Raw genomic sequence first — 27,395 nt, forward strand, 5'->3', positions numbered from 1 at the left:
AATCAGGGAGAGGCTGGAGCTCAGGGTTCTCTGAAGGTATTTTTCTCTCCCTAGGGAGTCTCTGTGAGCAGCGTGACACCGTCATCATCATCTTCATCATCCACATCAACTCCTATTTATCAGACACCAATGAGGACTTTCTGTTCATTATCTCTCAACAGTCCTACCAGGTAGAGACTCCTATTATCCCCATTTTAAAATAAAAACGCCGAGCCTTGGGGAGGTGCTAGGACCTGGTGAGATGATTTCTCTCCTTCTCACTGTTCTCTTCTTGGTCTGAGGATCTTTTATCTTTGACCTTGTATCTCTGGGCAGTTAGTCGTGGGGAAACCATTGTTTGATTTGGGGCCGATCTCAGTGAGCCTATGGCTTGGGTTTCCTGGGCTCCAGACTCTGCTCCCTGGAGACCAAAGGAGAGAGAGTGGGAAGCAGGGTCCAGGAGAGCTCCTAGGGCTTGGAATAGCCTCAGTGAGGTACTTCTGCATTTGTTAGCACCGCCTGATGCGTCCTCCCCAGTTCCCCCTGTTTGACAGACATTCTTCAGTGCCTAGTGTTCACCAGGCTCTGTGCCAAGAGGAGGAGATGCTGAAATAAATGTCATTGTCATGCCCTCAAGAGCCTACCAGTCTGATGGCTGAGGCAGCCCTGAAGACAAGCTTCTGGAGGCCATTTATCTAAAGGCTGTAGTTAATGACACTTGGAAGTGAGAAACCATTAAGGCATCATCTTGGTGTCAACTCCAGTCAATTGCTCATGGCCTCCTCGACGCTCAAGGGCTTGGAAAGAAAGGATGCTATGATTGATTAGCAATGTCTGCCGTGTGCACGGCTAGGAGGGTTCTGTCCTGTGTGCCAATTACCTGCTACCCCTGGTTGAGCAATGCTACTTTTTGTAGGTGTGACAGCCTACCCAGTCAGAAAGGTTGAAGGAAGCCATAAACAGGATTTTTGCAATCCTGATCTGAGCACGGTCTACATGCCTTGGAGGAAGGAAGGATTTCTGCTCCTGGGAGAGTCTAGAAGGCTCCCAGAAGTACTGAGAAGCGAGCTGAGCTTTGAAGGATAAGATTTCAGTATCTTATAAGTGATTCCCATTGACATATACTGAACACTTAGTGTATTCCATATATTTTTCAGATGGAGAAGATGTCAGGGAGGACCTTTCAGGCAGCAAGGTACAAGGGACATCTTGAATGCAGTGTAGCGAGGGTGACAAGAGAAAGGAGTATGAGAACAGAGCTGGGGGCAGGGGGAGCAACTCACAAAGGTTCTGGAGTAGAGTTTGGCTTTCATCCCACAGGCCCTAGAAGCAAGGGGGCACCTTGCATTTGAGCACAATTTCTCTGCATGGAGCCACCAGCAAGGGGGCAGCTGCCGGCTGAGATATCTTCTCCCTGAGTGTTCTCAGCCGGGAGAACAGAGCTCCTGCAGCCATGAGGACACTCTGCTATTTTAAGCTATCTGCCAACAGCCCGCCTGCCTCCCGCCCTGCTGTCTTGACACGCAGCTCCTGGCAGCGAACCCAGTGTCAACCCAGCAGACAGGGCTGGGCGGCTGGATGCAGATGCACACCTGGGCAGGTGACAGCTGTGGGGACCCCAAGCACCTTCCCACCCCTAGCGCCCAGCATTCTTGACCCACTAGCCTGGGTGTGGGGCTGAGGGGAACCCACATCCTGCCCTGCTCAGACAAGGCAGGCAGACTTGGGGGCTAACCTCTGGTCTTACATATGTGGTAAGACATCTCTCTTCTCAGAGACTCTGTTTTTCCTCATCTGTAAAATGGGTATAATGGTGAAATAATCATGCTGCCTCACAGGATGCTGGGGGAGCTCTTCAGGGGATCAGATATATAAGGGACCAGCACTGTGCCTGGCACATTTTAGGAGGTGAGAGCATCTATACCAACCACCAGCACGCTCCCCCCAACTTACCCTGCCTTATTCCTCCCCACCTGACATTATGTTGGATATTCATTGGACCATGGCAGCAGAGACTCTGGAACCTTAGCATCTAACAGTGCCTGACATATAGTAGGTGCTCATAAGTAGATCATGAACGAAAGGAATGGTCCTTGTTATATAGTTTCACCTCTCTAAGACTTCGTTTCTCATCTGTAAAGCCTTCATTCATCCATTCATTCACCCATGAGTCACTGAGCTCCTACTATGCCCCAAGCACTGTGTGAGGCTCTAAGAACCAAAACTGTGCAAACGTGAATGGCCCACAATGTCCAGACTGGGTCTGTTTTCATCCGGTTAAAGATTAAATTCCTAATTCTAAAAGTGGACAAAATTAGAGATTATTTGACCTCCAAACAGGTGGATCTGTGCCCAGTCTCATCACCATTCATAAAACAAGAGCCAGCCTTGTTGCCATGGCCTGCCATCGCCAGATCTAGTTGGGGAAGAAGGGGGGATAAAGGAGTATGGTGGTCCCTAGTCCAAGCAGCATGAAGGGAGCATTTGGTGGCGGAGAGCCAGGTGTGGTCCCAGTGCCTGTGGTTCCTTGAGAAGCCTGGGTCCACCTGGCCAGTTGGGAGAAGGTCAGCAATTCCAACAGTAGGTTCCTGAACGTGTCACCCCTTGGCAGGGAGCAGTGTGTGTGTCCAGATCCTCAGAGACTGGTTGGCCCTGGCTCAGGTACCAACCTAACCCTGCCCAATTATATCTCTCAAAGCCAACTGCACTCTGCCATTGCAAATATAACATCTGCATCCAAAATTCAACCTTGTCTGTGACAACCCATTTTCACCTATAATGGATCAGAGCTTGCTCCCTGCCACCAGCCTAGGTTCAAATCCTGGCTTTGCTCCCTACCGACTGTGTGACCTCAGGCAAATTGTTTAACCTCTCTGTGCTTGCTTCTTCATCTGTAAAACAGGGATAATAATAGCACCTACCTTAGTAGGTTATTAGGAGGAGAAAATGAGTTGATACATGTAAAGCACTTAGAATAGTACTTGGTACTGTAGACAGTGGGTAAGAATTTGCCTTTTTTTTTTTTTTTTTTTTTGCGGTACGCAGCCCTCTCACTGTTGTGACCTCTGGACGCGCAGGCTCAGTGGCCATGGCTCACGGGCCCAGACGCTCCGCAGCATGTGGGATCTTCCCAGACCGGGGCACGAACCCGTGTCCCCTGCATTGGCAGGCGGACTCTCAACCACTGCGCCACCAGGGAAGCCCAAGAATTTGCCATTTTTGATGATCATTATCATTTGAGTCATAGACTTCTGGCATTATTTAATGAAGAGCCCAGTCTGGAGATCAACGGGTTTAAGTCTTTTTGCAAAAGTTGGGGCAGTGGGATGAGAGGTCCTGATTCCCAGAAGAGATTGTGCTGGAGACTCCCTCTTGGTACTTAACTCTTCACTCCCCTGTAACAGCATCAGACACCACACCTTGGCCATGGACTCATGTGGGCAACACTTGCTTCCTCTCTTCTAGACACTGAACATGCCCACGTAATTTTCTCTGGCTAATGGGGTATTAGCAGACATGATGCAGGCAGAGGCTGGAAATGTGCTTGCCCCTCTATGTGTTACTGACAGCTACTGAAATGTGGAGGCCATTCTTTACACAGCATTATCATGGTAATAGCTAACTGATACATCTGACAAGGCATTGCCAGCAAAGGATTCTGGTGATGATTATAAGAAAGAATGCATGCAAAGTGTTTAGTATAATGGTAGACACATAGTAAACCTTCAACTAACCTTAACTATTTTCATCACATCCTCATCATCTTCATCAGTATACCCTCTCCCCACAGCTAGAGCCAAGGTTCCCTTCCCCTAACTCGAGGTCATATACCTTTCAAGGACCTAGCACACATCTCCACCTGCTTCCCAACCGGCCTCTCCTTGATGTTCTGAAGAAATGAGAAAGAAGTGTTAAATTTGTTCTTGGCTACTTTTCCTTGCAACTCCCAGAGGCCCTGCTTACAAACTGAATCAGTTATCAGCTAGTTAGGCTGGCGGTCCCCGGAGGTGCCGCTTGAATACAGATAGGGACCCATGCATTATTCAGTGCGAAGACGGGGAGAAATGAGCAATGCGTCCAAAGCCAGAACAGCAGTGGCAGTAAGGGAATAATTAGCGAGCTGTCACTTGTCCCTGTCACTGTTTCCTCCCTTAACACATGAGGGAAAATAAAAAAAAAAAAAAATTTAAATAATTTTTTTTTAAAGGGAGAAGAAAAAAGGCAGGGAAGATCATCTTGCTTCTCGAGGCAGCTGGTAGGTTAAAATGTGACACTAAAGGAGCTTGAAGCAAGGGCTCGGGTTCAGCTCACAAAAGCCGTGGCCTGAGGACCTCCCCCCAATATTTTATCGAACTCCCCTTTCTGCTTGATGATTCATGAGTGCTGCCCCAGCCTTCCAGTCAGATTTGCTGCACGTTTCCATAGCACTGGGAATTAATTTCTCCCGTCTAAGGAAGAGGTGATGGTGCTGGGAGGGGGCAGGGGGTGGGGAGGAGACGTGAGGGGCAGAGCCACCCAGGCCTGCAAAGGTTTGAGGTGACCTTCCACGAGGACACTGGGATGAGGTTGACAAGACCTGCGCTTGGCTCGTTTGGGGACTGTGAATTTGATTATTCATGAGTTTACGCTCACAGAAAGAAATCATTTTGTTGCGTGATTTCCTCATCGTTTCTTGTGGAAGCTATTTTTATTTATCTATTAATGTCTTGTTAGAATTTCTTTTTTTTTTTTTTCTTTGCTGGTGTGTGCCGGTTGGTTTGCCACTGGCGGTGTTGAGCCAGACGAGTAAGGGTCTGAAATGTGTTGATGGCGAGGCCGGGTTTCTCAACGACTTCCCCTGCCTTTTCCCTTGGAAGAATAGCAGAAAGGGTGGGGCGGGGGTGGGGGGTGTTGTGTCGCAAATATTTGCTTGTTTGATTCATGCCTCTGCTTCCCGTCAGAAATGAGCTGGTTACCTTTGCGTAGGATGGTTGCTTTCTGCAGTTTGGACTGTGTGAAACTCAAGAGGATGGAATGGAAATTCTTTGAATAAGTGGAGTCAGAAAGAGGTCGTAGGAGGAAGCAGGGCTTGAGAAAGGGTATAAGGCTAGATGATACTGAGGGACTTTCCAAAATTAGGACCCAGTAGGAGGCAAAGTTGTCCTTGTAGGACTCCCAACTATTAAACAAGTCACCCTTCCTCATAAAAATCTCAGCTTCGTTACTGTGTAATGAGGGTCACTCGGGGATGGAAGATTTGGTCCTGAAAGCCCAGAAAAAAATTAAATTCTTTCACGAAGCCACTACCCCAGATTTAGTAAGTCCATGGCGTGTGTACCACTCCTCCTTTACCCAGTGCCCAGGGCAGACATTTCTAATCAATCCTAGAACACTCAACCCAGGGCAGCCATCTAAGTATCCCAGGCAGCCACTCAGCATGCAATCAGAGTTACCACTGGAACTGGAGCCATGAGAACTTTTATCAACATGCCTGGGTGTGGGAAAGGGTGGATCCTTAAGGGAGGAAGGCAGAATGTCAAAAGGAATGGAGTTAAGCCTTGCTCAAAAAGATCATGAGTTCTGGATTAGAGAAATGAGAGTGTGAACCCCAGTGGGAACTTAGTAGCTGTGTGATCTCAGGCAAATTTCTCCAGGACCAGGGCCTCAGTTTTGATATCCAGGAAATGGGTATAATACTAACTCATTGAGCAGAATCCAATGAGACGCATGCCAAACACAGAGCTCTGTGCCATACGAGCTCCCTCAACCCGTCTCACCCTTTCAGACTCTAGACTCCTTTGCTCATGTCATTCCTGCAGCCTGGAGCATTCCTTCTTCCCTTGCTAACACCTACCCAGGCCGAATGGCACCTCCCCCTTGGGGCTTTCAGGAGTGAACCATCTCAAGTCCACGCAGGGTAAATTACACCCCCTCCATTCACACATCCTCTCTACCATATTTTTACATTTGCTGTGCATGTTCAGAAATGAATGATCAATTTAATCTGTTCTCTCCCTTCCTTACTAGATTGGAGGTCCAGGGGATAGGTTGGGAGATTTTGTCACCTCTCTGTCCCCAGCAGCCAGCGTAGAGGTTGACAGCTGGAAGAGCTCCAGTAAAGGTTTATGAATGAAGGAAGGAATGATTTGCTGTGTGTCTCTGGGCAACCTCAGCGCCTCTCTGGGCCTGATGTCTGGCATTCAGCCCAAGCTTAGACTTAGAGGTGACCTGGCTGTGTGTAGGAGGTTCCAGAGCCCTCGGGGCACAGGCGGGGGATGTCATACTGATCAACCTCCTCGTTGGCTCTGTCACCAGCTCTCAGCGTCTCAAAGCTGATGCTGAGGAGGAAGGTGGGGACAAATTGACATAGGAGAATTATAGACCGTTGGTTAAACTTTTCTTTTCTTTTTTTTTTTTTTTTGTGGTACAGGGGCCTCTCACTGTTGCGGCCTGTCCCGTTGCGGGGCACAGGCTCCGGACGCGCAGGCTCAGCGGCCGTGGCTCACGGGCCCAGCCCCTCTGCGGCATGTGGGATCCTCCCGGACGGGGGCACGAACCCGTGTCCCCTGCATCGGCAGATGAACCCTCAACCACTGCGCCACCAGGGAAGCCCTAAACTTTTCTTGATTGTAATTCTACAGTTGTCTTTTAATATTTTGTAGCCAATGAATTTGCTGGGGCGGGAGGAGTAGTCTCAAATATTTTTGTGAATCCTTGAAAAGTGTTAGAAAAGAGGTCATGCATTAGAGAAGATGTGTGCGCTGTCTCCCTCTTTGTATCTTCTCTCTGTGCCTCTCCTTCTCTCTGCCTCTCTCTGTCACTGTCTCCTATTTCTTTCTTACTGTCTGTGTCTATTTGTTCATCTACACACACACACACACACACACACACACACTCTGAGACTTTAAAAGTGAATGACGTACATGACTTTGCTCCCGACACTGTCCCTTCTCGACACCTTTCTCCAGCCTCCGTAAGGTCATACATGCATCGGGATCTGCCTCCCCACCTTCCATCCTCCCTTCCTTCCCTTTGCTTTTCCACCCACTGGGCTCAGTAAAGGAGAGAACTCCCCCCGAGTACCAAGATCTGCTTCAGTCTTAACATGTGGCCAAAACAAACACCCTCATCAGAAGGAGCCGGGGAGGGAGAAAGAGGCAGATCCAGCCAGAGCCATCGTCAAGAGGAAAGAAGTGAGGAGCTGGCAGCCGGTAGGCCAAGAGCTTGGCTGTAACTGGCAGAGCCTCGGGACAAAGGATTCAGTAGCTGGGGAGCACAGCCCTCCCCACAGAACCTGGGCATGACCAGGGATGCGGCACAGAATTGGCTGGTTCTCCTACAGGGTATTGGTCCTGGGGCCACCACATCTCTCGTTCAGTTGGTATTTACCAAGAACACCCTGCTTCCTGTGCCTCCCCTTGTGTAGGATGAGTCCTTGTGGTTCCATGACTTACTTGATCCTTTTAAATACATTTTAATAAACGTTTTTTATTGAGATGTAACTTAATTATCATAAAGGGTACCAATATGAAGTGAAGAACTCAGTTAAGTTTTGCATGGGCATACCCACCACCCAGGTCAAGATGTAGCCCATTTCCAGACCCCCAGGCAGCACCCTCGTGTCCCTCCCTGTTAACACCTGCCCTGACATAACCACTATCCTGACCTCTGTCACTTCGCACCTGCCTCTGAATCTCGTATGAATAGATTTATCCAGTGTACACTCCTTGGTATCAATCTTTCCCCTAATGTTATGTCTTCATCTTGTTGTTTCATGAATCAGTAGTTTATACTTTTTATTATTGAGTAGTATTCCATTGAATGAATATATCACAATTTATATCTCCATTCCACTACTGATGGGCATTTGAGTTGTCCAAATAAAGAGCTGCTATAAAATTCTATCTTGTGTTTTTGGTAGTTACAAGTGTTTTTTTTCCTGTAGTTTATATATCCAAGACTGGAATTGCTGGGCCACAGTATAGCACATGAGCATATAGTATAAATGTGTGTTTAGCTCTAGTAGGTAGTGCCATATGTCTTGTGAAGATATATATATAGATATAGATATATCTATATCTATCTATCTATCTATCTATCTATTTATCTATCTATATCTGCAGTGGCTCCAGGCATATTTTATTGCTTAGAGTGAGAATATATTTTTAAAAGTGATTCTATATAAAATTAAGTTAAAGAAAACTATGAAGTCTATAATAGTACTGGTGACAAGGTAACAGTGGGATGTGACAAAGACCATGGAGGCAGCATGCCCAGTGGCTGATACTCAGGGGCCCCTGGAGTCCCAACTCATTTATTCAACATGATATTCAAATCATTATTCAACACATACTTTATTGTTGTAGTTCTCTTATCTGTAAAACAGGGGCGATGAAATACCCCCTCCTGGGGTTTAGTGTGGATTAAATGAGTTGGTGGATGTAAAGCCCTTCAAACAGCACAAGGCACAGAGTCAGTGCAAAATAATGTGAGCTATTATTGTGGTTGCTGCTTTTTGAACACCTACTATGTTCCAGACAATAAGAACTCTGTGGATGTCATCTCACTGAATCCATATAAGCATCCTGTGCATTTGGGGGATGGGTGCTTTGTTTTCATACCCATTTTACAAATGAGGAAACTTGAACTCAGAGAGGCTGAGTCCCCTGCCTGAGGTCACACAGCTCGTGAACAGTAGAGTGAGAACTCAGGTCTGTGTGGTTTCAATGCCCATATTCTCCCTACTACTCATGGAAGAGAGTCACTTCTTGGTCATCAGCAAAGCAATCAACTTTTGCAATGTTTTATCATCAGGGATTGATCACACATAATTAAAAATCCAAATATAAATCTCACTATCATGGTAGGGAATTACTTTTTCCTCATGTAAAAAAAGTCGAAAGAATGGTGTACATGATGCCATGAGAGATCCAGGTTCTTTCTAGCTGTTGTGCTACCATCTTTAAAGTGTGACCTGCATCCTAATGCTCTCAAAATGACTGTTGGAGCTCCAGCCATCACACCCTCCATCCATACGAGAAGAAAGGGGGAGTCTGATGATGAAGAGATAAGTGATAGCTCAGATTGCCTTCTTTACAAAGGGAGATTTTGGGGAAGATACACCCAACAACAATTTCTTCTACTTACAAGTTTTTAGACAGAAGTTGTCACATGGCCATCCTACATGCAAGTAAGGTGGGAAAATGTAGTTTTTTAATTGGGAAAATTATTACTCATCCTCTGAAAAATAAATGTTCTCTAGATAGAACAGGTAAATAGATATGTATGGCCAACAGTATCCCAAAGCACAAATATTAACCCAGGGATCCAGGGTTCTTGTTTGATTAGGCATAGAAAAGGATAGTAACTATAAAGTCACAATAACTCCTATGGGCCTGTGTGTGTGTATATATAATAGAGATATACAATAGATATTATATAAATATTGAATTATTATGTACATATATTCAATTATTATTCAAAATATAAATGTTAGAGGCCCAGGGAGAAGGAGCTGCATATTGAAGATCACAGAGTAAATAAGCAGCGACCCCAGGAATTGGGTCTCTGTCTCTGGACTCCAAGTCCAGTGCTCTTTCAAGTATCCCAGGCTGTTTTTTCCCCCCCCAGACTTGGTATTTTCCTTCCACTTCTATCCCAGTTTTTGACCTTGCATGCAATGTAATCATTAGTGTAGATGACCAAATAGTTCTGGTTTTCCTCCCTTCCAGAATATGCAGTGTTGTACTTTCTGCATCCCTGCACTGGGGTAAGGACATGTGAATAGTTCTGGCCAATGAACTAGGGGGAAGAATGGATGTGTATCAATTCTGGGTGATATAATAACCAATGCAAGACCTTTCACAGCTCACTTTTCCCTCTGGCACTCTGACCAGCAACTTTTGAGAAGGTGACTTCCCATTAGCCTGGGTGCCCAAATGGCTGTGATGAGCAGGGCTTCTTGCCAACTTGAGATGAACACAGTATGAGCAAGAAACAAACTTTGAGCCACTGAGAGCTGGAGGTTGCTTGTTACTGCAGTGTAACACCTTTTATTTGAAGGATACACATAAGCTTCAGGTTTCTTTTACTGAATTTCAGATTAAGTTACCCAAACTGGGGTCGTGGTGCTGCTGAGAACTTCTTCAGCTGTGCTTCTTATGGGCAAGTAGGAACCAAAGCACCATACAAAATTGGAATAAGAGGGTTTCAAGTTCTGGTTCCCAATACAGTAGCCACTAGCCACATGTGACTACTTTGATTCAAATTAATTACAATTAAATAAAATTAAAATTCAGTTCTTCCTTTACATGAGCCACATTTCAATGCCCAATAGCCACATGAAGCTAATGGCTACCATGTTGGATAACACTGATATAGAATATTTCCATTGTTGTAGAAAGTTCTCATGGACAGTACTGGCCTAAAGTCTTAGAAGTTGAATCCATCTTAGAGCTGAGAAATAGTGGAGTCTTAGAAAGATGGGATACATCACCTTAGAATGTTGGCATCTTAGTACAATGGACTTCCAAGATAGTCTTGGTCATGAAGTGGAACAGCACTTCTCCCACCACCTTGAAATAACAAATGTTACCATTAAATCATGGCTACCTACAAGGTGGGGATTGGGGGTCACAGAAGTATCCAAACCTGGATAAAGAGGAAAGCAAGTGGCAGAGCATCTCACCTTTGGACCCATCAGGATCAGCCTCCATCTATGTTAACTAGAGGACCTGGTGCCCAGCGTTGGTCAGGAAACCCTTAACAGGCTTTGAAGGAGCACTGCAGGAGGAAGAGAGTTTCTCATGTGAGTGAGGTCAAGGGCAAGATAACTAACAGAAGACCCTACAGCCAGCCGATCAGTGGGTGACCATCACTGGATGACCTCAGGAGAGTTACTCAACCACCATGAGCCTTGATTGCCTCATCTGTAAAATGGCAATAATAGCTTATATTTATAGAGCCCTTATTCCTGCCAGGAGACTTGCCAAGGATGTCATACACTTCATCTCCTTTTTTATCCTCACAATAAACTCAGAAAGCAGTTCTAAAATTACTTTTCTCCCTGTCTCTCTCCCACCCACCCCCCTTTTTTTAACGATTGGCCCTGTCTCCCCACGTTGAATGCGAACTGCTAGAAGGCAGTTCATCTTTTAATCCAGAGCACCTGGTAGAGAGCAGATAATAACGGTTTCTCTTTCTCACTTTTGAGGAGAACACGAAGGTGAGTCTGAGTGAGGTGCCAACCATTTCCCGCTTGCAAGGCAGATAGTTTTACTTCTCCCTGGTTATTTCCAATTCACGTCTCCTTTAGGGAACATGGGAAAATTACTTGAGGATGGGCATGGTCATACAAGCAGATGGAATGTGTGTGACCTCCAGGCAGGAGAAATTAAGAGCTAGGCCCAAATATCCATTCTTTTTTTGCCCCACTGCTAGGCACATGTGCTGTGGAGGTACCATAAGATTGAAGCGCCCTGGATTATTGACTTGCTGTGTAAAGGACAGTTCCTGGAGAGACACCCGAACTCACCATGGACTTTGTGAGAACAAGAAGTAAGTATTAGGGACTTCCCTGGTGGTGCAGTGGTTAAGAACGTGCCTGCCAATGCAGGGGACATGGGTTTGAGCCCTGATCCGGGAAGATCCCACATGCCGTAGAGCAACTGAGCCCGTGCACCACGACTACTAAAGCCTGTGCACCTAGAGTCCGTGCTCCTCAACAAGAGAAGCCACCACAATGAGAAGCCCATGCACCACAACGAAGAGTAGCCCCCACTCACTGCAACTAGAGAAAGCCCATGCACAGCAACGAAGACCCAACACAGCCAAAAATAAAAAATAAAAAAAAATTAAAAAAAGAAAGAAGCATTGCTTTGTTAGGTCACTAAGGTTTGGGGGACTTCTTGTTACTGCAGCACAGTCTGACCTATCCTGTCTAATACAACCAACTTTGAATCCCTTTCATCCTCCCTAAGCCCCAGGGGGCTCCCACCTGGCACTCCAAATCTCCAGCATAGGATGGCTGATGCTTGTGGTCAATAGAGGGTCCCAGGTGGTCTGGACTGGGCCATCAAGTGTACATTACAAAGCCTAGGCCACCATCAAGTGTACATTACAAAGCCTAGGCCACTGGAAAGGACGCTGGCTCTCTTTATCTCCTCATAAGCAGCTAGCTCTTGGACACTTAAAGTTGCTGGGTCAAGCACTATTATTTGACTTTTTTGAGGCACTTTATGTGGATAACAAGGAAGTTTTCCAGAGACCGTGTCTGTTTTTGAAGCTATCTCCTCTCTCCTTGGAATGAAGGAAGACAGTAGAGAGTTTTCTCCAAAGACATGTGTCCTGGGCATGCGCTGGTTCTGTCCCAGCATTCCGCCCTTTCCCTGAAAGCCCTGGGCTCTGTATGGAGATACACAGGCAACCATAAGTAGGAGCGTGAGCATGTGACCCAGGAGGAGCCTATCAGCACGCCCCTCCTTCTGACCACAGAGATTGACTCAGAGGTGGGCATGGGAACTGAGCTGTTCAATCAGGGTGGATCTCAGGGCTTTGGGGGCAGTGCCCAGACTAAGACACTCCCTCTCCTCCTTGCTGGGTGGGAACACAAGAACACGTGCTTATGAGCCCTGCAAAGAGCCTGGGGGTAACCAGACTGAGAATGAAGTTGACACTGTGGGAAACAGATGACAGAAAATAATGGTGTTCTTCATGGGTGACATCCTTGAACCGCTGGACCAAATTTCACCGGATAGCCGAAATCTCCAACTTTTCTGTTTCATGAACCTAAGACCCTTCATTTTTAAGCTAATTTGAATCAGATTTTCTATTACTCGTGACATAAATTGTCCTAATTGGTACACCACTTATACATCAGGGGACTAGACCTCTGTCAGCATCCTAGAGTTAGAGACCCCAGAGACATGAGATTATCCTGTCTGAAGCCAGGAGAGATAAGGGACTCCTCCAAGTTCAATCAGGAAGTCCCAGGAAGTTCCTGGATCCTGACTGCCCAGAAGGAGAATCGTGCTGGATGTGCACACATATTTGGAGAGACAGGGAGGGAGGGAGTGGAAAAGAGAGACAGAGAGAGACAGAGAGAGAGGGATGCTCCTTTTGCAGGAATGAGTGCTGGCTGCCTGTAGCATAAATACATGCAAATTTATTCAGAGAAACTCTGCATGGCATGGGCAGATATAAGCAAAGTAAGGAGGAAAATTCATCTCAGTCCCAGGGATTTTACCTCTGATAGGGTGCTCCTCAGGACTCCTGTAAACCCTCATTATTCCTCTTCTTTTCTCCAACTGGCCCCCAAGTCCTGGCTGATTCTACTTGAACACCCATCTCTCGAACCTGCCCCTTCTCACCAGCCCTGCACCTGTGCCCTGGGTCCTGTCTCATGTGTTCTCTAGGGAGCTATTTCTCCAGTCCCTGCCCTGGGCTTCCTGTCTCCAAATTTGTCCTCTGCACAGTAGAGCTTCCTAAGGTGTCAATTGGCTGGGGCCATGTCCTTGCTTAAGAGCTTCCAATGGCTGCCTGTCATCCCCAGGACAAACCCAAGTTCCATATCCTAATATGCAAAGACACTTCCTCCTTTCTGCCCCACGGGTCCTGAGCTCCAGCCACACACCCCGCTCCTTTTGTTGAATCTTTGGGTGTACCTCATGCCACAAGACTTTTGTGCATGCCGTTCTCCCTGCTGGAAATGCCATTCCTTTTGGCATCTGAGAAAAGCTTCCCTCCTCCATAAACCCAGTTCAGAAGTCATTTCTTCTGTAACATCTTTTCTTATCTTCTCAGACATAATTACTCTGTCTTCCTGTGTGTAATAATGTACAATAATATGTAATAATTCAATAGTATGTCATAATCATAATAGTAAGAAGTGCTAACTATGGCCCCAGCACCATGCTAAGCATTTGCTATGGGTTATCTACCTCATCAAATACTCCCAATATCCCTTCAAAGTAGATATCGTAATAATAATTACCCTCTTCTGCCATTTTATAGACAAGGAAATCATCACTTGGTGAGATAAAGTTGTTTGCCCATGGTTCCACAGCTAGAAGGAAGCAGAGCCCATGCTCTAACCCGTTACATCATTCCACCTGTAGGTTATATTTTTAAGATGATTTACAGTTTATTAAGCACTTTTACATGTAGTAAGTTATTTGAGTTTCATGATGACCCAGAGAGGTATATGTTAGTCTCCTTCACTTAACCATGAGCTTTATGAGGATCATGCCAGTTTCTTAGTCATTTGTAACCTTAGCATTCATCTTGAAGGTGTTGGGTGGATGGATGGATGGATGGATGGGTGGATGGGTGGATAGGTGGATGGGTAATGCCTGGGTGGGTAGATATGTAGACAGATGGATGGATGGAGGGACGCACAGATGGATGGATGAATGCATGAAGGGACAATGAGTGGATTGGTAGGTGGATGGATGGATAGGTAGATGATAAGGTAGATGGCTGGATGGATGGATGGATGAATGAAGGGATGGATTGGGGGTGGGAGTTATGGAGGAATGGATGTGAGAATGGTTAGAAGGATGAAGGGTTGGCTGGCTGGCTGGTTGGCTGGATGGCTGGATGGATGGAAGAATGAATCAGTGGATGAATGGTCAGACAGATGAAACAGTAAACTCCCTCCCCACTGTCCATTCCAATACTTCTCTGAATCTGGGTACCACATTTGCCATTAGAGCTTTGTGAATGAGCCTAGGGACACAAGCCCGCTATATTCCAGCCATCTTCTCCCCTTCCTCCATCCAGCTCCCTGCTCACTGCAGAGGAGGTAATGTATTCTTTTGGAAAGGCCGTCTTTCAGCATCTCATCTCCATGGGGTGGCTGGGCCTAGCACCCTGTGTATTTGCACTGGCTGGGGCATTGAATTCTCTGAATTTGGAACGAAAACAAGAGACTCAGGACTGGCATCTCCAACTCCCCGAGGGGGAAGGAGACATCCCATGCCACATCCTCCCCCGACCACCGTCATCTGCTTTCTAAATAAACCCTGAGACGGAGCTGTATGGGGTTATAAATCAGCTGGAAATCAAATGCTAACATGTAAATAAATTGCAAATCAGCTGAGAAATTGGTTTCATTTTGAGACGATAAAGCACATTTCTCCCGTGCTGATTTTGTAAGGCGCCCCTTAAGAATTGTAATATTTCTGTGTGGTAATGATAAACATTAGCGAGTTGCTTTAGAAATGAAAAAATAGACAGCCTCTGGGGATTTGAAAAACATATGCACTTCAAATTTGAAAATCCAATTTAACTGTCCATTATAGGGAGAATAAAAAGGTAAGGATAGGATAATTTTGTAGTTACACAGCATTTGACAAAATCTGATTCCACGATGACAGGCACACTTTAAAAGCTACAAGTCTGAATGCGAGGAGACACAGCAAATCATTTATTTATGATTGTAATCTAGCTGCTGTCTCGCAAGTTAGCGACTGAGCCGCTTGCTCCCTAGCTACGGACGGCATGTGTACACTTGTCAGTGAGCACTCTTAAAAACACTTCTCATGGAATTTCTGGGTTTGGGAGGAAAAAAGATCATAAATGAGAGAGAAGACAAAAGAGACTGTCCTTGTCAAATTTACCCAAACAGGCAGATGCTGAAATTGCGAAAGTTTAGAAAGAAACAAATCTTTTTTGCTCCTTAACTTCTGCTGAAAGCAACTATGAAAAATGTGTATGTGTGTGTGTGTGCAAGCATGTATACATGCTCACATGGGTATGTACTTTAATGCAATGCTGAACACACCCAGGGCGGAGACTTTGCAATTGGAAAATTCACCTTGTAAAACTTGCACTCAGTCGATTTTCCCATGGAATGTTGTCTTCGGTCCTATTGTCAGCATCTCTCTGGTGATGTCCCTCTGCCCTTACTGCCTACACCTATGGGGGCCCCGCTCCTGCAGTTAAGGTGCAAGCTTGTTTTCTCAAAATAAGACAGGGTTTCCCCAGAAACACACTTGGAAGGTGCTGGAAGTCTGACATGGAAAGAAAGGTCAGAGGGGCTAAAAGAAATGCAGTTTTTATGTCCCCACACTTCTCCAAACCCAGGACTCCATCAATTACATAGTATTCATTTTAACCAAGAGTCAGCCATACATGACTTCCCCATGGGAAGAGCTCGACCCTTTATGTATCTGGGATCTCAAAATCCCACCATGCTGTGAAAGATGGCAAGTTACTATACCCATTTTACAGATGAAGAGACTGAGGCTCATCCAGGTTTAAGTTGCCCAAGATCACAAAACTACCACGTGGTTAAGCCTAGAGCTCACCCGCCATCTGTTTTCATCTTGCGCCTGTCCTATCTGTAACTACATTCATTTACTTGTTCAGCCAAACAAATATTTATTGAACGTTTAATATATGCCAGATGCTGCTCTAGGTCATAGGGATACACCTATGGGTAACAGACAAGCTTCTGCCCGGGTGGACCTCCTAGTGTGTGGAAGGCTCTGGAAATGAAGAAAAAAGAAAAGGTATTAGATAGCTTCCATTAATAAGTGCTATGAAGAAAACCAGATGCGGGTAATAAAAAGAGGGTGATTTGATGAAGAGTGATGACTCTAGGTAAGGGGTCAGGAAGGGCTCTCTGAGAAGGTGGCAGAGGAGGAAACCTAGGTGACAAGAAGGGGGCAGCTCCCTTAAGATTCCAGGGGGTGAGTGGAGGGCATTCAGGCAGAGGGAATGTGAAGTGCAAAATCCCTGGGGTGGGCATGAGCTTGGGTTTGTTCAACGAATAGAAGGCATCCAGGGCAGCTGGAGGGCACTGTGGGGGGCAGGGCTTGTTGGGGTGCTGTGGGAAGCTGACAGGGAGTCTTAAGCCAGGGAATAGCATTTAGCCTGTATAGCTGCCCCTGCAGGAACCCTGTACCCGGCATTGAGTCAATGAAACCCGTAATCACTGTTAATAGACTGGCCTGCGTAAAATGGAGCAGAAGGCAGGCCCAGCTCCCGTCATCAAAATCAGCTTTTCTTGTCCGTACAGGGCTCGAAGCACCCTGACTCAGACCCATGGAATGATGGCGGGGATTTATTCCCACTCATCTGGAGGTAAACTCGTTTTTACCAGGGTGCCATTCAATCAGCAAATCAGAGAGAGAGGGAGGAAAAAAAGCAAGTTATTTCTCGTTCATGCAGAAGGTGGATGGATGGAAGAAAAACTCCAATGGGTAAGTGGATTCTTAGGGTGACCTGCAGTCTGGGTGTGGCAGGCACATGATTTCTTTTGGGGGGGGGGGCTCAAAAATTAAAACCACACATGGAAATGTCCCTGTCAAGTGTGTTTAGGTAACAACAGAGGAAAAGGATTTGGGAGCAGGACCGCTTCTGTGTTCAGAAATCACTGAAAATGTGGTCATGCCAGAAACTGATTATTCAAACGACTATTTGCAACAGTAATAATAAAACCAGGATTTATTGAATCCCCTGCTCTGTGGCAGACCCTGGACCTGGGGTTTCACCAGCAGCACCTACAATTATGACAACAGCCCTGTTGTGTTGCTGCTTTTATTATCCCAAATTCGAAGCTAAGAAATTGAGTTCAGCAAGGATTGCAAACTTGTTAAAGGTCACACAGATCCCAACAGCCGACGCTGGATTCAAACCCCGCCTGTCCAGCTCCCAACCTGGCCTCTTTCCACTCTTGTATCCCTACCAACAAGGTCCCATTTTTTGACACCTTTGAAGAGGCATTGCTATAAATATATGTACAGTTGTTGAGAACATCTGGCAGCCCATCAGACAACAAAATCTCTCTCGTCCAGGTGGTGGTGGTGATTGTTGTAAATATCAGCTACTGACCCACTGGAATCTGTAGGATCTGGTTGTGATTTTCCCTGTGCTTGGTCTTTGCTTGTCACCCGCAAAGTTTACGCGAGATTTGTTCAGAATTTCACGAAACCAGGCAGAGCCTGTGTGGAGCTGTCAGATGAAATAATTTGTCAGTGATGATTGTGTGAATTCGTAAATATTTATGAATTCACAAGTTATAAATGTGCAGCTTTCGGGAGGGTGGAATTTGATGCTCACCAAGTCACAGATTACAATGAATATTTACAGAAACCCCAATCTAATATTAGTTCTTTGTGCTTACGAAAAAACCCTTCTTCAGATTGTAACCCTTTCGGGATCAAGTGACTGAAGGAAAAGAAGGAGAGCGCAAGGAATCATTCCCCCAGTAAAAATAAAATAAAACCATGATACATTCCATTTGTGTCACGTTTAGGATTCTCACTGGATTCGCACATCTTTATGGCCCTCACTCGCTGCTCTCAAGCTGTTTGTCAAATCGTTTTTGAACTGAATTGGATTGAAAAAGCTCAAGATGGCAGGGGGTCAAAAGACCAATTTTTTTAGTGCTTGCGGAGTGACCTGCCTTTTCTGAGGTCTTGAGCAAGACTCTGAATCCCTCGGAATCTGTTTCTACAAAGGGTAGCATTTTGCAAATTTCGTCCCAGACGTAACCACCTTAATAGCGCTTCCTTTTAAACACGGTTGTCAGGAAGGCACTGAGCCCGAGGCTCACTCTCTCTTTGTTAAAAAATATTAGTAAGCATTGGAGAGGTGTTAAAGACAGAGTGACATCAAGTTGAAGCTTTCTCCTTGATGAAGTCAGAAGAAAATGAATGAGAAGTCAAAATGGAATGAGTTTCTTTCTGTTCATGAGAAGCCACACAGAATAGCATATGGTAGTTGGGATGGAGACCTGGGGGCCCAGCTGCTTGTGGCTCACTAGCCATGTACGACCTTGGCCAAGGACTTAACTCTCTAGGCCGCGGTTAACACATCTGTGAAATGGGGATGATAATAGTACCTACTTTTAAGGATTGATCTGACTGGGATAAAATGAACTAATGTCTGGAAAGCACCAGAGCTAGCAAAAGATAAATGTTCTATCTGTGTTTATTGAATAAATACATGAATAGGGCCTAAATCCACCCCTTGTATTGTGTCATCATGAGGATATAAGAAGAGGCAGCGAGGTGGGAGCCCTGGGTGTCTGATCTCGCTGAATGGATGGCCCTGGCCAGTCTCTTCCATCATCTGTAAAATGGATGAGAAGGAGGGTTTCAGAGGGGAGAGCTGGACTAAACGCCCTCTATCTTACAGGGTCCATGAGCAGCCCAGGACCTGGACAGGCTATGTTCTCCCAGGTATAGTGCCCAGCAGGACCTTTTGGGAAGCAGCCTACCACCCACTTCTGGCTTCCCCACACCCTGTCCCACCTGCCAACCCCAGTCCAATGCTCTGCTCCTGAGAGGGCAGAGCTTGGGAAGACTTCATCGTGGCCCGTGATGAAACTTTTCTCAAAGGCAGCCATGGTTTTGAAAAGAAAGACAGTCACCGTCAAAGCTGCTTTCCAAACTGGAGTTTTCCTACATCGCAGATCGATATGGCTTTGCATCTTTTGAACAACTATAAGACCTCAAGCCTCAGTCTCCCTATCTGCAAAATGGGGGCAAGAAATTATTATCTATATCTAACACCAGGGCCCATGGTCCCTACAAGGACTCGTGCCAGTGAGCCTCCACCTTCTTGTGTGGGTCCACACAGGAGGCACAGGTACCCACGGGGCTTGGTCGCAGAGCTGAACACATCTGGAGAAGCTCTGCCCAAAGGCACCCCTGGGGGAGGAGAGGACCATCACCTTCCTAAGCTAGAATCCTCTTGGTGAGCAGGAGTAGGGGGTTGAGGGGCAGATGGGAACAGGCATAAATTAATCATCTTCTGTCTTCCTAAAACCTAAAGGAAGATAGTTAAATTATCTCTGAAACACTTAACGTTCCTTTCTTTTTCTTTTTCTTTTTTTTTTTTTTTTTTACAATCCAACTATCTTCCTTTCATAGATATTACTGCCCTCATTCTGCAGATGGAGAAACCAAGGCACAAGTTTTTGAGGCATAACTAGCTGTTGTGAAAAAGCAAAGCCACACAGATCTGGGAGACTCTAACAGCCAAGAATTTCTCATGATGTGCAACCCACATGGATGTTTTTCCACCTTGTCTTCTAATGATAGCAGTGAATATGTGTCTGCCAGGCAATTTTCCAAGCACTTTATATGTACTGTCTCATTTTATCTTCATGACTGCTGGGAAGTGGGTACTTTTATCACCTTCAGCTTACATCTGTGGCAGCTGAGGTTCAGAGAGGTTAAGTAAGTAGCCGAGGGACACACAGCTGGGATGTGAGGGAGGCAGGATTCAACTCAGGGTCCCTGGAACCCTGAGACAACATTAACAATGAGTGTAGCCAGGGCTGTAAGTCTTCAAGGGTTGGGACTGCTCTGCCTTCATCCAACACAGAGCCTGGCACCGAACACGCACTTTGCAAATATTTGTCAAATGAATTTTTTTAAAATGCACCAGTCTCTTGATCCTTAAAAATCTCAACTTATAAACAGATATGTCAGGGAGCAATTATTCACATTACTCAAGATGTCTTCATTTTATAAAAAGGATTTACATCAGAGATCCTTTAAATAGCAAGTCCTCCAGTGAATTTAAAAATATGTTTCAATTTATAGCTCAGGATTACACACATACTTTCAGAAGCCCTCACTTGAGTAATGGAATCTGGCATGAATGTCATTCATTCATCTAGCTTTTCAGCAAGCAACTATTGAGCACCTACTATGTACCAGTGCTCTTTAATGAGCCTGGGATTCAGCAGTAAATATCATGGCCCCAGCCCTCAAGGGGCACCAAGTCTGGTGGGAAAGGTGGAGAAATAAACAGATGAGTGTTCCAGTTGAGGAATGGATTGATGTTTTGGGAAAACAAAGGAGCCTTCTCTCCAAGCATGCTGGGTAAAGAGACTTCCCTGAAGAAGGGCAATGTGAGCTGGGCCTTGTGAGATGAATAGGAGTTCACCACTTAGAAATACCCCCTGTATTGAACAATTTTCTCAATCTTGAGAAAATTGTTTTTATATATATTCAAGTCCATAAGCAATATTGTTTCCAGGCAAGTGTGGTTGTGTCTTATCCTCATGTCAATATTTTCATACAATTTCTTTCGGTTGATTCTCAAAATCAAAACAATATGGTGAGATGAGAATAGCATAGAACTTTCCTTTTGTGTTATTTTATTTAAAAAGTAAAGCACACACACTATAAAAAATACAAGCAAGTGAGACCCCAATATGATCTCTAATTCCCACCCCCAACATATCCAAAGTTAATAGTTCTATGTATATCTTTTGAGGTCTCTCTTTTGGTGAATGTGTAGTTTGTTTGAAAAAAGAAAAAGTTTCCATGTCTTGCAACCAGCTCTTTCAAAAACTATGATATAACACAGGGAGAATATCTATCTATCAATATGTCATTCAACATTTTTCTACAGCCAGTCTTTAAATGGCTTTGGGCTTTGCCATTCATGTATATATTTTCTGACTAATCCCCTAGTGTCGGATAGCTAGGTTGTGTCCAGTTGCTTTCTCCTAATGTAAGTAATGCTGTGTGGAACGTCCTTGTAGCCACATCTATGTCGTCATATTCATGTTCATTTTCTTTACCACCTCATCCCTGCCAAGTAACATCAAAGAACAGGCAAAGGGTAAGGCTCTGAGGGCAGGAGGCATGATCCCCATTTTACAAGAGAAAAAATGGCTAGTCCAGGTTTCCGGAACCGGAGTGAGGTCTCCTGCCTTGTCAGCCCCAAACCTTCCCCTCCCACAGGTCCATCTGGGTCTTCTACCATCAGAGGAAAACCAACCGCATATCCTCCAGAATCCTATGAGTAGGAGAAGGATTGGGCAGAGAGAGAAGGAGACATGAATTAATGCAGCATGGTTTTTTTTGTTTTTTCTGTTCTGATCCTGTTTGGGGGCCTGGAGATGCAAACAGAGAAAGCTTGTCCAAACAGAGGCAAGCCCATGCAGTGTCTCACCCTCCATCCCAGCCTGGAGGTCTCCTGGCGATTAGAGGGGTGTCGCCTGAGCATCCCTTGTCAGACGCACAGGCTGGTCTGTTCAGGCAATCAGACAAGCAGCACTTACTGGGCTTCTGCTGATGGTGGTGCTGGGAGGAGGGGCAGCAGATGGGCAGAAGGCTCTGTCCCAAACGGCACCTGAGACCTTGCAGGGGGCTGGAGGTGGGCTTCTGCCCTAGACTTCAGTTTTCCCGAATGCAGACAGGGTGTGGCGTGTGGGGACTGGCGAGGCTGGGGGTGCAGCTTTCCCAGCATGAGCCCCAAGTCCCAGCTGGAGCATCTTAGGAAAGTAGCTTAACTTCTCTGAACCTTCTTTAGGTCAACAGAGACTTAAGGGTGCCCCGCTGTGTGTAGATGGACACTGGTTCGGGGGCTGGGGATGCAGAAGTGAACCAGCAGCCACTGCTCCCTGGGAGCTCACGTCCCGGTTGGGAGAGTCAGACAGTGAACCGGCTGCTAAGCAAATGACCAGGCAAGGAAATTGCCGATGGTGATAAGTGCTCAGAAGAACAGAAACCCAACAAAGTGATGGGGAATGGCTGTGGGTGGGAGCACAGCTTTAGATATGGGTCTCTCTGAGACCGTCATGTCTGAGATGAAACTGTGATAAATGTCAGGGCACCGGTAGGGGATGCGGAGCTGGCGTTCTCCATCCTGGAGACACATGGGTATCAACCAGGGAGCATAGAAATGCTCGAGCACAGGCCCCACCCCAGGGAGTCTGATGTAATCCCTCTGGGGCGGGGCCTGGGAATCAGCTTTTTTTTTTTTTTTTTTGCGGTATGCGGGCCTCTCACTGTTGTGGCCTCTCCCATTGTGGAGCACAGGCTCCGGACGCACAGGCTCAGCGGCCATGGCTCACAGGCCCAGCTGCTCCGCGGCATGTGGGATCTTCCCGGACCAGGGCACGAACCCGTGTCCCGTGCATCGGCAGGCGGACTCTCAACCACTGCGCCACCAGGGAAGCCCTGGCATCAGCATTTTTAAAAGCACTACAGAAGGTTCTAATGTGCACCCAGGGATAAGAAGTAGCAATTTCAATTTCCGGGACATTTCAAGCAGGGGGAGCAGCAGAGGCAAAAGGCTCAGGGGTGAGAATGGGTTTGTCCTGTTTCTGGAAAGGGAAGGAGAACGGCAGGGTGGCCCACACTGAGCGGGGCGGGGTGGGGCGTGGGGGGACAGGGTGCGGCCAGGTGAACACGTAGCTGGAGGAGAGAGTCAGGATTCGTTTTCAGGCTGTCCGCAAATCCAGAGCACCTCAGCTGTCTGATTAGTAAATTGGGCTCATGAGGGTTCCAACCTCAGTGCGTTGTGAGAATTGAGACACCTGAGACCCAGAGAGTCAGCACCAACCATGAGAACGGCCCCAGGGGAAGCAAACGGAGGGGGTGGCTGGTGCTGGGCTGTAGGTCTGAGTTCGGGGTGGTGTGAGGATCAGGCCATTGAAGAGGAACAGCCACAGTCTGCTGTGTCCCCACGCGTATCCCACATGCCCGTCCAGATGCTCCTTAGCACAGGGCTTCCAAAGACACCATGGTTCTCCTGTTTTTCAAAACACAAGGCATGCCTGTGCACTGAAGGCTCTGACAAGTCCTGCAGTCAAGAACTTTATTGAATCTGTTCCAACTTACAAAAGCAAGGCTGTTTCCACCTCCTCATGCAGGAGGTAATGGAAATCTCATCACCACTCAAGGCGGCCTTAGCAGACCTTCCCTAAAGTGGTCCTCCCCTCCTCTACCCATCACACCCTGTTCCGTCACCCTGGGTGTTTTCCTTCATAGCGTTGGTCACTAGGTGAATTTAGCTTGCCTGTTCATTTGTTTACTGGTTTCATGCTTTCTCTTTCAGAAGGTAAGCACCATACGGGCAGGGACATGATCTGTCTTAACAACTGCATGATTCCTGGGTGTTTAAAAGTTGTTCGTTGAATGCAGAAGTGGAAAGGTGGGAGGAAGAAGAAAGTGAGAAAGGGAAAACAGGACGGAAAGATGGGAGAGAGGGAGGGGGAGGGGGAGGGAGGAGGGAGGGAGGGAAGGAGGGAGATTAGAACTGGTGTTTCACAAACACAGTTGGTTCCAGAATTATTATTATTATTTTTTTGCCACATACCTGTTTATTGCACAAGGAATGCCACTTGAGACAGAAAACAAAACCCACTGGCAGTGGTAGGCTGACCTCGTTACAGAGGGAAGAAGGGGCCAGCGGCAGTCACAGCCCCAGACCCCTTTAGCACTAGTCCATATACATACACCATCTGATTGATTTACTTTTTAAAAATTTTCCAGCTTCTTACCTTCTCCCAGACAGCGGCAACCTGATGGCACACACGCGCCGGGCACCACATGGCGCCGTGTCACCGCTTTGCTGCCACAGCCCAGCCCGGAGTCTGCTGTTGGCACCTCGCAGCCACCCGGGTGGGTGCTCAGCCCGTCTGCCTCCTGCTCCGAGAGCCGTGGGTCCTCGGAGCATCAGCAGAACAGCCGCGAGAGGCTGCAAAGCCCGCGGTAGCGCCCTAGATCTGCATGGAAACATATGGATCTGAGAGGTGTGGGAGTCTGTCTTTTTTAAATTGCATCAAACCCTTCCCTTGCCTTGAGAGCACTACATTTTTCAAAGCCACCCAACCCGATGCCAGCCGGCAGTTTGCCTTTCCCGTTCACCTGCCTTCAGAGCACCGAAAAATAATGAACCTCCCCCACCTCCCCTCCAGCCTGCAAAAGGCAGAAGGAAAACAAGCAGCCGCCTTCTTCCTAACCATTTAACATGTCTTGACGCCTTCTCTTCACCCAAAGAAGGAACTGGCATTTTTTTTTTTTTTATTCCTCTTTTTGCAAGAGGTGTTAGCAGCATGCAGATCAAACCCTTTTATTCCCAGTTTCTTGTAAACGCCTGTGTTCTGCAACTTCAGAATGCCACACAGGGAAGGCGAGGCTGGGTCCTATGGAAAACAAGACAAGGCACTGACTTGCAGATGGCGGGGTTTCCATCCATCCATCCATCCATCCATCCATCCATCCATTCATTCATTCATGCACTGAGTTCCTACCCTGTGCCTGGCACTGTGCCCTGGGCACCAGGAACACAGACGCAAGTTGCAATGAAGCCAGCTTCAAGGAGACCACACTTCAACTTGCAGATGTGAACCCTGCATTATGTTTAGCAGCAAAGCTAGTTGGAACGCTCAATTAGCAAAGGCTAGCCCAAAGAACGGTTTGAATGCCTGTAGGGAAAAATTGGAGAGGGAAGTGGGGTTGGGGAGCAAGGAGCCAGAAGCACCAGGCACGTTTGATTCAGGCCTCACCCTGTAACCTGCAGGTAGGCACGAATATTCCCATTTTACAGCTCTTGCTGATGGGAAAACTGAGGCCTGGAGAGACAAAGAGGCAGGACCAAGCTCACGCAGCAGGAAGGTGGGCATGGGTCCCTTGTGGGTGAGTAAATGGCCAGGACCACAATGGTTATACTAAGCTCACAGCAGGGTGGGAGGGGGCATGAAGAGGGTCCCCAGCTTCACCTCATTTTACTCATATGGACTATAATCATACAGTCCCCCAAGGAGGATGGAGTAGGTTTTCTCATTGTCCCTGTTTTGCAGATGAGGCCATCTAGGCTCAGAGAGGCTGTCGGTTTACTGAAGGTCACACAGCAGTACGAAAACCTACTCCTGGATTGGTTTCAATGCTCCCTCCAACTCCTCTCTCCCTCCCTCTCTCTCTCTCTCTCACACACACACACACACACACACTCAGCTCAGCTTCATTCCACCCACACCAGCCTAAGGACAATGTGAGCCCTGAGTGTGGCTTTTCCCGACAAAGCCAGCACTCAATTATTGGGAAGTGCCTCCCCCAGCCATTTCTGGATCCATTTGAGAAAAATAAATAAAGCTGGAGCCCGACTCTCCCGTGATGAGATGACAGCGTCGGATGGAGAAGGAGGTCAGATGGCTTTGCAATGCCGCTGGTGAGAATGCACAACCTTCCCTGTGGCTAATGGGGTTCAGGTAACACCCCGCTGGAGCCTGGGAGAAGTGCTCGTAATTGAATCTGCATAAGAACTAAGCTTTCCCCACTCCTTCCTGTCCATTTGCTCCCATTCCTTTTTTGTTACTGCAGCAGTGCCTCTCGGATGGTTCAGATGAGATGAAGGTGACGGGAATAGAGGGAGGGATGCATATTTTAGAGTCAAGTGGGGCCAGAGAAAAACAGTTTTCAAGAAGGGTGGGCTCTGTGTTAGGTCAGCAAAGGGCTTTGCCTATGTAAGTCTCTATCGAAAAACCGAGATAATTCATCTAGGCTGGGGTTGTACCCAACTGTCATCTCCCTTCCCCGACTCCTCCTTTACCTGAGGAGATGTTATTTTTGTTTTAAATGGAGATTATGATCCTTCAAACAGAAATATTGCCTCCAAATTTGGAGTAAGCGGATAATGAGGCCACTCTGGTAATTTCACACTGATGACAAGAGAAACATCTACATGACTGACTGACAGTTGCCATAAGGAAACAGAAACCTCAGGAATCGCTCTGGGCTGGCTGGGGAGGGGTGTGGGGGGGATGGGACTGAGGCTGGGAGCTCTTTGAAGGCTGGGGCGGGGCGGGGGGAGAACCGGTGGCCCCATCACCCCTGCCCGCAATCTGTGGGGTCTTCACCACCTCGTCAGACATTCAAGCTGACAACTGTGCGAAATTGAAATTGTGGAGTTGATTAAATGATGTATTTAAGGCTTCATAAAAGGAGGAGGTGGGGTTGGGGCTGGGGGAGAGGGGACTTGGAGAGATGAAGAGAGAGAGGGAGAGCGATGAGGAGGGAGGAGGAGAGAGAAGGCCGGAGAGAGAGAAGGAGAAGGAGAAGCAGAGACGGGGAGAGAGATGGGGAGAGAGGCAAGCAGGAAGCAGAGGGCGGAGAAGCCCGAGTTGGGGGCCGGGGTGTGCTCCCTCCGTCCCCTGCCTCTCTCCCCTGTAATGTGGGGAGGGTTTATCTCACCGGGAGCAGCAGGCTCAGTCACTGATCTAATCAAATTATTCAGCATTAAAAAACTGCCAAGACATTCCAGTACTTTAGCTTCCAGAGCCCCAGCTGGGATCAAATGCTAATCAACATCGCCGCGATATTTATTCCCACTGTCAGGCTGCTGCGTGTTTGTTTTCCGAGGGCTGCATACTAAAGCAGGGGAGCGAGATGGATCGGCCAGTGGCGACGGGCTGAGGAGCCGGGCTGGTCAGGAGGAGGTCGGCAGGGCGGGCAGTTGGGGGCTTGGGCAGGAGAGGGAGGAAACCCACAAGAAGCACCCACAGAGCGGGGGAAGGTAGCCTCTAAATAGCTCCTCCTGGACACCAGCTAACAAGTCCTAAGAATCCTTTTCTGAGCAGCCTGTGCCCACCCATCTCCACTCTCAGGGGGCAGGTGGCTTACCCTCTCTGAACTTCCATTCCCGCCTCTGTTACGTGGGGCCCTGGAGCCCACCCCGCTGGC

General features: G+C 47.1%; 1 long non-coding RNA gene across 5 annotated transcripts in view; it reads left to right on the top strand.

Moving 5' to 3' along the window:
* Positions 1-20,870, top strand: part of LOC309814430 — a 372,229-nt gene extending 351,359 nt beyond the window's left edge. For 4 of the 5 annotated variants that reach the window (XR_014295675.1, XR_014295676.1, XR_014295677.1 and 1 more), the window contains 3 exons: positions 55-170; positions 16,979-17,162; positions 19,102-20,870. This is a non-coding gene — a long non-coding RNA (uncharacterized lncRNA). Of the gene's footprint in view, positions 1-54; positions 171-16,978; positions 17,163-18,103; positions 18,202-19,101 lie in introns of those variants that run through there. The other variant, XR_014295679.1, reaches the window with a different exon arrangement.
* The last annotated feature ends 6,525 nt before the right edge of the window (positions 20,871-27,395 follow it).

This window comes from Mesoplodon mirus (genome assembly GCF_964341445.2).
Source record: "Mesoplodon mirus genome assembly, chromosome: 13".
Taxonomy (NCBI): Eukaryota; Metazoa; Chordata; class Mammalia; order Artiodactyla; family Ziphiidae; genus Mesoplodon; species Mesoplodon mirus.